The 14,611-nt window shown below is 34.9% G+C and overlaps 1 protein-coding gene across 9 annotated transcripts in view; it reads left to right on the top strand.

Annotated features, from left to right (window-relative positions):
• HIVEP2 (HIVEP zinc finger 2) overlaps positions 1 to 14,611 on the top strand; it is a 191,939-nt gene that overhangs the window by 152,692 nt on the left and 24,636 nt on the right. For all 9 annotated transcript variants that reach the window (XM_066248562.1, XM_066248561.1, XM_066248559.1 and 6 more), the window contains 2 exons: positions 10,460 to 10,553; positions 14,552 to 14,596. The gene's annotated coding sequence lies outside the window, so the exon portion shown is untranslated. The remainder of the gene's footprint in view (positions 1 to 10,459; positions 10,554 to 14,551; positions 14,597 to 14,611) is intronic.

Raw genomic sequence — 14,611 nt, 5'->3', positions numbered from 1 at the left:
GCATATTCACAACTGTAAGCCTACTTTTGCCATATGTGTGTGTGTGTGTGTGTATAATTTTTTAAGATGAGTTATTTCTGGTCAAGTGGTTTAAAATGTATTCTTCAAATTATTTACATGGATGTGAAGAACACAAATATAAAGACAGTATGCCCATATTGGGTAACGGTCAATAATGACTGAAATCCAAAATTAAGAATCTGGGATACACATTTTTCTAGCATTTAAATTTATTTGAAAACAAAGGTCAAATTAAATCACATATAATTAGTTAATCAAAATGGCACTGAAAATGGTTTTTAGACTCTAATTTGTTATTTAAAATTTTATTAACATTTAGGATAATTGGTGCTTATACTTTAAAAGTAGAGGTTGATTTGAGACTTGAAATGTTTTCTGATCAAATGGATTCTAAACTTGTTAAAGTACAAGTGTCCAAATCTGATTATATACCCTATGAATGTTCAACAACAACAACAGAAGAGCACACTCATCCAAGCCCTGCAATACACTGCCCAGGATCTATGTGTAAGGTCTGCCAGTGTAAGTTTCTGTGTCCAAGAATATGTCAGATGCATTTACCATGTGTGCTGCTGAGCCTTGACAGTAGCTGGAAATCTGACCGTGTCTCAAAGATAATATAATTTGACCGTATTATTCCCATATTATTCATATGTGATTCCTCAGAGAAGGAAAATAATTACTGTTTCTCTTGAGTTGTGTTATATTTACCTTTTCTATTATATTTATGAAATTCTTTTTTTTCTTGGTATCAATATACTTGAAGGCTGAAGGAAAAGACAAACATTTGGGGAGTTTTTACATTCCTTTTTTTTTTTTTTTTGCATATATATACCTGGATCCAATTAGTTTTCACAGTTGTGCTGCCCGAACGCTATTGAAATATACCTAGAGATTCAGTTTTGGAAACAGTTCCTAGCTATGTTTATTATGTCTTTTTGTAACAGCCCCCATTCTTAAGGTGTGTATGTGTACATATTAGTAAGTGTGAATATGATGGGAAAAAATTAGGAAGAGTATTTGAAGCTAGAAATGGTGTTAGTGACCAAAGTATATGCCAAGAAGGTCTAGATACTCTACTGCCTAGAGGGTCCTGCATTAATACCTTAGCTTTCCAGTGCCAACCCAAAGAGGGACACTTAATAGGATTAAAGTGTAGTATCATTAAAGCCAGTCCTGAGTGAGAATGAAAATCCTATTGATACTGACACCAGATAAATTTTCTTCAGTGTAAAAATTGTATACCACCTGGCTTCTTTTTAATGCTAAATAAACTATAATATATTGTATTGTTCTAGTAGTAACCAATAAATATATTTATAACCATTGAATTGTGTGTGTGTGTATGTGTGTGTGAAATGTATAAAGTTGTCATCAATTTCTTTTGATAAATTATTGGCAAAAACAGTGAAAAAAATCACCTTGATCACTAATGACACCATAAAAAGTGAATATTCAGGCCATCAATAAGTATTTCCTAAATGTTGATAGAATCAAACACAGCATGACTATTGCGAATTTTTTCTTTAAGTAGTAATATGGAATTGTGCAATACAATATCATTAATTATTGTATTCTCTTCCTCTCAGGAGTCCCCCTCCATCACATTATCTTTAGGTTTAAAAAAATCAGTCTACTGTGTGCCTACTATGACAAAATTCCTGATCATAAAAACCATGATTGGGAGGAATTACTGTTTTCATTTATGAGTGAAGAAAAAAAGGATCAAAAAGAATAATTAATCGTCCAAGATTACACAGCTACCAGGTATTAGAACTAGCATAGAAATATGGATTTCCTGACTCAAAATCCAATATTCTTTTCTTCACCTTTTGTCCCTCATCCCAACAATTTTATGTACGTTGTAAAATTATGTTAAATTATTGTATTGGCCTTCTCAGTCTACCATTTTAATGAAGGCACAGACTTGGTGGCATACTAGAAAAATATTTCTCACAGTTTTAGAGGCTTAGAAATCCAAGATCAAGGTGTCATCAAGTTAGTAAGTATTTTGGGTTCATTAAATTTAATGGCTTTTCTTGATATTTCACAACTGAATGAGATTTGCAGGTGATATTTGATATTATTTCTTTTATACTAAGATTTTATGGTCACATAGCTAGGAAATGCTTGATTCATGATTTATTTGAACCTAGACAGTCTGGCTTCAGTGATTTAAATACTACCCCAGTTCTGCCCTTCTAGTTAGCAAGCAGGCCAGCATCTTTGTTTCAGTGAGATAAATGTATTCTAAGACTGCAAAAGGTAGGCATATTCATGAGCAACCCCAAGGAATGACTTTTTATATCTTGAGGCCATTGATAGAATTGTCCTACTTGTCTTGACTTATTGAATTAACTACTTGTATTCAACCACATATGGACTATATTAACAGTTTAAAACCCAACTTAATGTCCCACAGAACATAGGGCAGGAGATTGGCAGAGTAGAAAGTCAGTCAATATCTGTCAGGTGAGTGATGGGATGAATCAACAAATGTGAATAAATGATTCAGTGAACTAATACATGAATGTGAATATACCATATGTTTGTGTCCAGTACCTGGGAAAACACTCTTCTGGCTTAATGACTGAAAAAGAGCATCATCACTCAGGGCAGAGGCAGAGGCAGAGGTTTATGGCTAAAGCATTGCCTCAGTGCTTCAAGTTCTAATTCAGGAAACATTTTTCTTTTCCTGGTTTTCAATTATCTTCATGTTTATATGCTTGGAATAAATACACATAAGTACATAGAATCAGCGTTAATCAGATCTTTAGCAATTAAAGTGACCACACCAATCCATAAGGAGGCAAGAAAGAAAGAGTGAGAAATTGGGGAATCCAAGTTGAATTAATAGCTTTTTGTTCACAATTTTGCATGAAGAAATTTAAGCTTAACTCTTAATCACTTAATTTTATTACTGTTTTTAGATCCTTAATGTAGGGTGAAGTGGTTGGATGTTTAAACTTATTACATATTTGGTTTAAAAAGTACACATTTTTGTTAAGATATTTTTCTACATAAATTTAGAACATATGAAATGACAAAAAGTTTTCTTTTTGTGTTTGGTAGCTGAAAAAGTGCCAGAAATTCTATAATAAATGAGTTGTTTTTGAGGTTGGGGTTGCTCAACTTTCCCAAACTCCACTTATGTGTCACTTAGTCCTGATGGCTTTCTGTGTCCTTGATTTGTTGGATATGGTGTCGGACTTGTCAACATCCCACCCACGCTCTATGTCTGAGGGTGTATGAAGCTCTTTTTCAGTCATTAAGCCAGAAGAGTGTTTTCCCAGGTACTGGACACAAACATATGGTATATTCACATTCATGTATTAGTTCACTGAATCATTTATTCACATTTGTTGATTCATCCCTTCACTCACCTGACAGATATTGACTGACTTTCTACTCTGCCAACCTCTTGCCCTATGTCCTGTGGGACATTAAGTTGGATTTTTAACTATTCATATAGTCCATATGTGGTTGAATACAAGTAGTTAATTCAATAAGAAATGGTTGGTTCTCGCACTCTGCCAAAAATTTTAAGAGAGGAGATAGACTTAAGTATTTCAGCAACTCAGTTATCACTGGTGGTTATGCCTACTTGGTTAGATTACACATAGCATCAACTTCACCTTGTTTTCTTTCTGAGGGATATTTATTGCTCATAGGCCTCACGTAAGGACACTGGGGATAGCTCTTTTTCATCACATCTGAGAGTCACTTGTAGCATGAAGTATGGAATGCTAGCCAAGTTTTCAGGTGTGCTTTTATTGTTTTTGATGTTATTTACATTGATGTGGGAGGCTGTTCTTTCCTATGAGATGAATTTTTCATTGAGCAAGGTCAGCCAATTTTGTGTGTACTTAAGAATATAATGCATATTTTACTTGATATCTCCATTTTCTTTGTTTATATAAGTTAACTTTGACCTTTATTCTTTTTTTTTTTTTTACGTGTCATCCTTTCCCAGGGGCCATATTTTTTTTTGTTGTTTTGTTTTTTAATTATAATTTTATTTTTTTAATGGGGCGACATCAATAAATCAGGTTACATATATTCAAAGATCAACAAGTCCAGGTTATCTTGTCTTTCAATTATGTTGTATACCCATCACCCAAAGTCAGATTGTCTTCTGTCACCTTCTATCTAGTTTTCTTTGTGCCCCTCCCCCTCCCCCTTTCCCTCTCCCTTTCCCCCCTCCCCCCGTAACCACCACACTCTTATCAATGTCTCTTAGTTTCACTTTTATGTCCCACCTACGTATGGAATAATGCAGTTCCTGGTTTTTTCTGATTTACTTATTTCACTTCGTATAATGTTATCAAAATCCCACCATTTTGCTGTAAATGATCCGATGTCATCATTTCTTATGGCTGAGTAGTATTCCATAGTGTATATGTGCCATATCTTCTTTATCCAGTCGTCTATTGACGGGCTTTTTGGTTGTTTCCATGTCCTGGCCACTGTGAACAATGCTGCAATGAACATGGGGCTGCATGTGTCTTTACGTATCAATGTTTCTGAGTTTTTGGGGTATATACCCAGTAGAGGGATTGCTGGGTCATAAGGTAGTTCTATTTTCAGTTTTTTGAGGAACCACCATACTTTCTTCCATAATGGTTGTACTACTTTACATTCCTACCAACAGTGTATGAGGGTTCCTTTTTCTCCACAGCCTCTCCAACATTTGCTATTACCTGTCTTGTTAATAATAGCTAATCTAACAGGTGTGAGGTGGTATCTCATTGCAGTTTTGATTTGCATTTCTCTAATAACTAAAGAAGATGAGCATCTTTTCATATATCTGTTGGCCATTTGTACTTCCTCCTGGGAGAAGTGTCTGTTCATGTCCTCTTCCCATTTTTTTATTGGATTGTTTGTTTGTTTGTTGTTGAGTTTTATGAGTTCTTTTTCTATTTTGGATATTAGGCCCTTATCTGAGCTGTTGTTTGAAAATATCATTTCCCATTTAGTTGGCTTTCTGTTTATTTTGTTATCAGTTTCTCTTGCTGAGAAAAAACTTCTTAGTCTGATGTAGTCCCATTCATTAATTTTTGCCTTCACTTCTCTTGCCATTGGAGTCAAATTCATAAAATGCTCTTTAAAACCCAGTTGACCTTTATTCTAATCTTGGCATATTCGGGGGTAATAGAAAAATTGGGTAAAGAATCATGACTTTGTTTGTGTATACCTGAAGCAACCAAATAGCAAACATAAGCCCTGTAAAAGGTAAAACTTGAGAAAACAATATGTTGGTGTTATGACTTTGTCATGGCATAGTTCTCATTAGAGTAGTACTCAAAAAAGTCCTACTCTTTGGTTTTATTCTCCATATATTTAGTTTAAGACAGCTTGGCAAGAAGGAGTTATTTACCTGCCACAATAGCATTAAGGGATAGAGTAGAGGAAATTGCAAAGAAGGGAAAGAAAAATAAAAATGGAATTAAAAATATAAAAAATGTATCACAAAAGAGAAAAACAACAACAAAAAAGATTTTTAAATATACGAAATAACTAAATGCCCATGCCCTTTTGCAAACACAAGGCAGCATTCACCATTCGACAGGAGAACTGGTGACTGTGGTGATGGGAATACCATGTCTTCACAGGCCTCCCTGGGGAAACCTGCTATTGTGCACCGAACGGCCAAACTCCACTGACTGCCAATGAAGAACCACCCTTGCTTTGGAGAAGATGATCTCCTGTCTGACTTAAAATATTTACTTTAACACGTTTTTCATTATAAGAGCATAAGAAACTGGTTAATGGAAACTAGTTTATGATGAAAAATGGTTGAGAGTGAATTTTTTTTGGGGGGGGGTACTAAATAATTTACTGCTTAGAGAAAATGATTATTTTGACAACTAATGTTGCTACCTTCCCTGTACACATTGTGCAAAAATTAAAATTTTCGTAGAACTTTTCTTATTATTTTATTTTCTATAAAAAACTGATTGTTGAAGCCTGGCCTGTGGTGGCACAGTGGATAGAGCATCAACCTGGGGGTGCTGAGGTCGCCGGTTCGAAGCCCTGGGCTTGCCTGGTCGGGGCGCGTATGGGAGTTGATGCTTCCAGCTCCTCCCCCCTTCTCTCTCTCTGTTTCTCTCTCTCCCTCTCTCTCTCCTCTCCAAAAATGAATAAATAAAATTAAAAAAAAAAAAGAAAAAAAAAAGAAACCCAAAACAAACAAAAAACTCAATAAATAAAATTCTTTAAAAAAAACTGATTGTTGAATGGAGCACTGGTTTTTAGCTACTGTTATTTTCTGATTTGTTGATTGATGAGCTTTAAAATATGGGTGATCCATGTCTTGTTCATCCTAAATCCAATATCATGTGTTAATCATTTTTCATTCTTTTACTCAGTTTCTGCAATAGGTACAGTTAAAAAAAAACCCACTTTAAATAAAGGAAAGTCAAAGGATAATGGAAAATAATGGACTTGGAAGTTTGAAGCTATAACCTGAGCCATCATAATGACGTGTTGGTCCTTATGCAAGTCTTTTGACTTTTCTAGTTCTCAGCTTTTTTGCTGTTAGTTGGCTGATGGATTCAATGATTTCTATAATCTCTCACAGTGCTAAACATGCCCTGTATGATTTAGAATAAGATAAAAAAAAACTAGTGATAGAAATGGATAGTTTTATATTTGCTCCTAAGTAAGTTAGTCAGCTATGACGTATTTGATGTCAAATATGTGGTCAAGAAAACAAATCTCAGTTACAGCAATGGTCCTGGAAAACATGACTTGTGTTTAAGAACACATGTGTGTGGGGGTGATTTGCACTGCCAATACCAAGTGATCATAACCCAGATGCAGAGTAAGAATAAGAGAGCACTATATGGTCCTGCCTGAATCATCTGTAAGAAATATTAAATTATGTTCAGGAGACTGTAATTAACTCAAGGAGAAGGATAATGCACTTTGGAAAATAACTACTAGCAGATGTTAAAATAACAATTATTTTTTTCTGTGGTCTTTACCTAACTATGAGGTTGTATTAACTAGAACATCTTATTCCTAAGCATCCTCATGAACCAACAATTCATCACACTAAAATAAAGTATATACAATTAGAGAGAAACTGCAATGAGAGTCTTATATTTTTATTTTGTCTGACAAATGTATTTATCTATAAATCTAAAATTGAGAACTATGTACATTTTTATATCAATATATGTAGTTTTCTTCAAAGACTTTCTCAGTAGTAACATTACCTCTTTAAAAGCCTTTTCTAATTTTCCTGGTAGAATTGACCATTCCCTCTTTAGTGGTCTCCCTATTCTGTGTTCATATTTATGACAGCATCTAAAACACTTTATTGAACTATTCAAAACGTCTCCCTTCTAGAGTCTGAGCTCTTAAATGCAGAGCTACCTTTTACCTTATGTATTTTATAAACAATTTGCTGGCACACAGTAGGTTTCCATTCAATACATGTCATAGAATAGTAAGAAACCCCAGTTAAGGAGACTTAAGTTATAATCACTAATTCACATGTACCTGCTTTTTTGTTTTTAGTAGTGTTACTTTACACAATGCTCTATTTTTTCTCTTCTCTGTGCTCCAGCACCAACTGCCTGCTGAGAAGCAATAATAGACCAAAGGGAGGTCTGGGGCCATTTTTACAGGCAGTTGCTAGAACCAGAATTCCAAACAATATGGCAAGATAGGCGAATTTTTACTGAGTTTGCCATGGCTGACTCTTGTGAAAAATCCCTTTTCCCATATACATTTTTGATTTTTCAGAGTCTTTTACCTTGTTTTCCCAGTAATGAATTACCCAAATGTTCCAAAATTACCACTTTTCCTTTTTCTTACTTGAATCTCTTTAATTTTTTTTCTTCTTCTTTACATTTCAAACCCAACCACCACCTTTACTGTCACATAATCTTCATACTGGTCAAAATGTCTGTGTGTGTATATATGTATGTGAGTGTTTGTGTGACTTCACAGCCCGTTCCAGCCTCTCTACCACCTCCCACGTATCTCTTACGTTGCCATTCTAGAGATTGCAAAGGGGGTTAATGGGCCCCTTTAGCACCTTTTTGTGTAGAGGGAGAAAGGTATCTCTCTCCAAAAAAACTGAGTGAATTGATAGAGTGTATATTCAGCATGCATTTATCTTTTAATACCTGTCTCCCATTTTTATTTACTACTTTTGAATCTCTTCTACTACCTTCTAGAAAATAAAAATCTCTTCTCTTCTTCCCTAATGTATGAAGATAGCCTTCATTCTTTTAAATATCATACTTAAACACTCCTTTTAACCAAAAATATAAAAGGATCATATCTTGTTTCCAGGACCTATGTGCCATTTTTTATCGAGTTATGCAAATAATACTTATGTTTAATTTTGACAACTCTTGTCTAAAGTGTAGCTGGTTTATCTTATCAGCTCTTCTACTAAAATTATGATCTAGTGTGTATTTTTTTAAGTTTAGAAAAAACAAAAGTGATGGACAACACATGTTTATTTGCATGAGAAGTTTTGTAATGACACTTTAACTTCTTGTAAGATTCATCAAAAAGTCATATTAAATCATTAATATATAACTTGTCTTAAAATAATTTAAAATAATAGAGAATTGAAATAATAAGGAATCCTGCCAACAACGGAGTGTATAAAAATGCCTCTTTCCCTCTTTTCTGGGGACACTCACTTGATCCGCTTTGCCTGTGGAGGTTGCTCGAAGGAGTGATGACTCTGGTTTGGGCTGGGCCCGGTACCTGTGTTAGGTTGCTCCACAGGTAGAAGGAGTGGGTATCAGTGCTGGACTCCGGAGGTTGATGACCTCCGTTCTCCTTCTGACTTTAGTTCAGTGACTCTGGGTAGTGACTGAATAGCACAAGTTATTATTCTCTTTATTTAGTGACTGAATAGTTCCCTATATAGAGCTGTATCTATAGAATCTTGGCCCATTATGTTCTGGGTGAATTTTGCTCGGAACACAAAGGAGCTCAGTGATTTATTTATTTTCGGAAGGATGCCATGCTTTATTTTAGCTTAGGTCATGTTGCCAAGGTGTAATTGTGGGTTTTTTAAAGTATTACAACTTTATTTGTTTCAAAACAGAGATGCCATTTGGTTTGTGAAAAATATACCAGTACATGTAGTTGATTATTCATTATCTTACAGAACATATATGTCTTTTCTTTCTTTCCTTTTTCTTTTGTTTTTTAGGGCACTGCCACTATTCCCTCAGTTTGTAATCAATCATGCTCTTTGGCTTCGATGAAGCTTTCAGTTTTGAAAATAGTAGAGCTTGTCAAGTGTCATTTTAAGTGCCAGCAAATGATTGATTTGAGGCAAGAAGCACGAAGTTTAAGAAAGAACAGAAAGCTAGCGTCTGCTTAATAATTTGCCCTTTGCAGCAACAGAAGCTTATCTGACCACCCACAGTCATCTGGTTGCTGGTGCGGTTCTTGCTTCAATTGCAGAAACTATTTTTGCACTTTTTGTGTCTTTTGAGGAACTGAGTGGGCCTACTTGCTGGTAATGATTCATATCTCAATGTGCACAGGGTGTCCCGAAGTGGTACTGCAGTGATATTCGGAAAGGAGGGGATAGCTGAAGCAAGGTTCTTCCTTTAAGCGCTTTGATTGCTCTCACCGACTGATACTAGATTATGGCGCACTTTAAATGTCAGGTCCTACTGCTTTAGGCCTTCCTATGAGACAGTAACTTTCCTGGAAGAAAGGGCAATGTTTTTAAAAATGAACAGCTATGTACTAACCATCTAGTGAGGAGTATAATAATATCTTATATGGCCCTTTTATACACGGAGCTAGACCGTCTTAAGATCATTGATTGATGAATCTGTTTGGATTAAGTAGTTTGACTGACCTTCCATGCATTTCTTTGGATCAGGTTTGGATAAATATTAATTCTAAGTATGAGAAAGTCTCTTTCTTTGCTACTTATTAGGGTTTGTTAAGTATCAGGCTTTTACTTTGGTTGGTTTTGGCTTCCTATTTTAGAAATTAACTTTAGCACAGAACATAGCATTGTTGATGTAAGCTATAGAAAAGAATTTGCTACAAGAATCCGAGACTTCATCCTCTGGAGTTGAGTTGCTGATACAGTAGGAGTTTTGTGAGCACCTCAACTTTAGTGCAGAACTGTATCGTGCACTTCAGTGGCATAATTGCTGTTAAGTTTTAACTCTAACCTTGTTGTGCTAATGGCCTCCACTTTTGCTGTCATAAGCAATTCTCTTTTGTACTTATAATACAAGTACATATCCCAAAGATTTAAACTATCTTAAAAGAAAATAAAAATTTTGGGGTGGAGGAGGAAAGTTGATCCTTCTTGAGAGGATCAGTTCTGTTTCCCCCCCTCAGAGAAGGCAGGTTCTGTGAGTCAAGAATAAGCACACCTATTCTGTTCACTTCAAGTATCATCATTTTATAAACCTTTTTGTTCATCTTTTAGATTCCCGGAAGTTGTGCATGAGTTCCTGTGGGAAAGTTGGCACCGTGGAAGGCAGAGACGGTTGTGATGCAATTCTGTGATATGAGGATAACAGGTTAATAACTAAACTTTATTATTTTAGTCTATTGTGTTTACATTTAACTTGAAAAGAAGTTTTGGCCACGATCCACTCATATATAAACTGCCATTTACATAGTGGAAGGAACAATGTATATGCTAATTAGAGAGAAAAGTGTCATGAAAATTTGGTTTGGCTGTATTTCATTTTTTATTATAGACAAGTGTTAATTATAAGTCTTTAAATGAGATAGCATCATTTAAGAGAACTTCTTTCTGGCAAACTTGATTTTCATGTAAATCTACTTATTGATAAATCTTAATTATTATTGCTATATAATGGGAAAACATTCTACTAGAAAAACAAAATTGTAATGATAAATATATTGCCAAAAAATTATGACAGAATATAAGGTGACAGAAATTTATCTGACTCTGGGTTATGGGTATACAACATAATCAATAGTTCAAATGCTATAGAGATGTTTATCTGAAACCGATGCACTCTTATTGATCAATGTCACTGTGTTAAAGTTAATTTTCTAAATAAAGTTTAAAAATTAAAAATATATGGCAAAATATTAAGAGTAGCAGGTCATAGTTAAATTAATATTTTTTTTCTCTGAATTGCTTGGCAAGGTTTTATATAATACATAATATCTTCCTCCTATAGGCGACTTGCTCATATTAGGGAGAACTGAGGTTGTTATGGGACTTTTTTCCTAATAAAAGAAGCATTTATGATGAATTTGGCTCTCAGGAAGGTACCTTTTTTTAATCATCCTGTGGAAATAAGTCTGTATTCAGCTGGACTCTGGCACTGGTCACGGTTTTTAGTGGATCCCTTTCCCTCATCCGGTAGTCAAATGTGGTAGTGACTTGTGGGACATCGTTGTTAAGGCCACGACAATCTGAGATGCTCATGCATTTCTTACATTTATTCTGTGATTGATCTTTGGCATTTGAATAGCAAACCTTTGGAAATGACCTCTAAAATTTTGTTCACAAATTACTCTCATAAGACATATGTTTGTTTACAAATGAAATACCACTAAGTTCTCAAAAAAAAAAAAGACCAGATAACCATTTTAATTTTTAAAAAATGTTTTGTTATCAAAACACCAGAAGGAGAGAAGTCATGTCTGTTGCCCGTCATTCTATCCTATTATTATTTAGGATGTTATTATTTAATGCTCACTTGACTTTTCCCACCACTCCAGTAATGATTAATTTCCTGAGGTAAAGTTTTTTTTCTCCGATAGTGTTTTCCTAAGCCAAAGGTCCCAGATTGACAGCCCTGGAGACTGTGGGCCTTTATTTCATCAGCAGAGCCAGCCTCCTCCTTGCCCACCCGGCTGTTATCCTGACGAGACCTCCGTCAGGGTCTCTACGGGAAACCGTTTCTGTGCCGGGCCTTTCAGGGCCTGTCTGAGGGAATTATTTCACCAGTTGCCAAATTTATTTGAGTGGGACCGTGAAGAGGGGCCAAAGAACAGGGCACACTTTCAGAAAAATGGCAACTGTTTCGTGTAGCCTGTGATCTTCTTTTCTTTTTCTCAGTTCCTTTAGTTCCGTTGCCACTGAAGTAGCCATGCATAGGGCAATCAATATCTTTTCATCACGACCTCCCTTTCTGAAAAATGCCCTGAGCCGGCTCGATAGTGCCCTTCTTTCCTGACCGATGGGCTCTTATGGGCTGGGCACCTTCCACAGAAAACCCCAAATTCATATCCTTTAGGCAAAATAGCTTATTCTTTTCTTAGCACTCAAAGGCATTAGGGAAATTTTAAAATGTGAATGTGAAACCGTGTTTGGAATACCTCTCCTTTGTTGGCAAGGACTGCCAAAAATGACTTTGTGTGGGTTTGGTTACCATAAAAAGAAATCTCTGAGAATGAAATGATAACTGGCTGTTTTCATGTGTGGATTGCTCTAATACTGCGTTTTTAAAAAAACATATCAATTGATTAGGAAACATAGAAATTTACTTTGAACGTGCAATTAGAGAATATGAAAAGTAAAATGAATCTACACAGTCATAGAGAAGTAATGTAGCTATAATTAACCACATTACTATAGACTTTTACAGCACTAAGTATATACATATTGAGAAAATTAAACTAAACCTGCAGCTGTATGCAATGGTACATTTGATAGGTTGTAATAATATTATGAGATCCGAAGAAACTGTTTTCCAAGCTTAGAAGCATTTTCAGACATTTAAGTTATAAAACACCACCAGCTCAGGAATTTACACCGTTGTCGGTAGAATTCGATTACAAAGTAAAAGTATCACCTCACAAAAAATGACAAATGTCATTATGGAACTTAGATTAAACTTTGAAAGCCTTGTGGTTTTGAAAGTGAATTTCTTTCCGTGAGTATAAATCGAGAAGAGCAGCAGAGTGACTTTAGAATACTTCGCACTGTTGCTTGGTGAAAAGACAGTCATGCCAAGCCCTGTAATAGACCTGGGAACACAGTTTATGTTGCAGATTTTTAGATTCCAAGATAAAGCAACTGTAGACAAGAGATTAATGAAAAGAGTGCACATTTTTAATGGCTCATGAATACGATCAGAAAATTCCCCAAAGGACTCATCACTCATTTTTCTCTTCCATCTACCTTTCTTTATGTGTCTTAGAAACTCCAGGGAAACTGAATTTATGGATCACATATAGTCGGTGTTGGAAAGAATATCCTCAAATATGTTTAAAATGAAATGGAAAGGGTTCATGTAAACCATGTTTAAAATCTAACGTAAAAGGTTCGTGTGAAATAAGAATGTTTTCCAATTCCTGAGTCGTATTCTTGAGCCTTTCACTGAAGTGAGAAGTTAGACAGCGCAGCTCAGATGAAAGTAGACCAGAGTGGTCCCCATGCTGCTGGGACCTCCAGCTCAGACAGACCTCCTCTTGAATACCCAGGAGAAGGGAACATGGCTGTCGGTATCACCTGGTTTTATTATAAAATGGTAGGGTATGTTAGGTAGACATTTCTTAGAAATTTAAAAAGAAGAGATTTTCCGATAGCAGCTATTTGCATAAATGAGTCAATGTGTTTTTTTTTACTGGGATCAAAGTTTTAAATTAAAAAAATTTTCTGGATAATAAATGCTATTGGAATATAGGATGACACTATGTTAGTATCAGCAAAACTGATTTTTACTTTTTAAATAAAATAGTAATTATGACTCTTTCTGATTAGCCCCCCCCCCTTTTAAAGTTTCAACTCAATAAAAATTAAATAAATATTCTAGATCATCTTTTTCTGACCATTAAACATCTGCTTTTAAATTTTATGTAAACCACTTCATCTTCTGGTCTATTCTTTATCAGCAAAATATTATTGCTATTATTTATGAATTTTATTTGATGCATCTTTTTTATGTGATATGTCCTCAGTAATAAGAATTGTATGTGTCTTGTTTAGGGTAAAATGGTTTTAATTTATTTCTGTTAACTATAAAAATTAAAAGTATCCGGTTTATGAAGGTATTACCTCATTGCAATAAAAACATTATTCACTATTATTAAATATATTATTCTAGTTCTGTTTTATATGTAATTTTACATATAAAGTTATGTTTTAAACAAAATTATAATTTTGTGTAAACCAACAAATGGATAGTGATTATATCCCTAATTTCCACTTGACTGAAGTTTTCATTTCCCTTAAAAGTAATACATTTAAAAATTTTTATTTTTCAATGACAGGTTTCAGTCAGTCTTATTTTGTATTAGTTTCAAGTGTACAGCGTTGTTGTGCTTAGATAATATATACTGAACAAAGTGTTTCCCAATTGTTTTCAGTCCCCCCTGCCACCACACACAGTTATTACAATGTTATTGACCACATTGTCTGTGCTATACTTCACATCTCCATGACTTTGATAACTACCAATCTGTATTTCTTAATCCTTTCCCCCTCTTCACCCAGTCCCCCTTTTTAAAGAATAAAGTAAATCAATTGTTTAGATTGACATTTATGCTTTAATGGGACAATATTTTCTAAATGGATTTATTTTCTACCCAGGAAGTGTCAAGACAATCATGCCCATGAGAAATCTAAACCATCCAGGTAATCATTACCTTT

This window comes from Saccopteryx bilineata, chromosome 12 (genome assembly GCF_036850765.1).
Source record: "Saccopteryx bilineata isolate mSacBil1 chromosome 12, mSacBil1_pri_phased_curated, whole genome shotgun sequence".
Classification (NCBI taxonomy): Eukaryota; Metazoa; Chordata; class Mammalia; order Chiroptera; family Emballonuridae; genus Saccopteryx; species Saccopteryx bilineata.
Note: the sequence above shows the minus strand (reverse complement) of the source record. Positions and strands in the feature narration are given on the sequence as shown.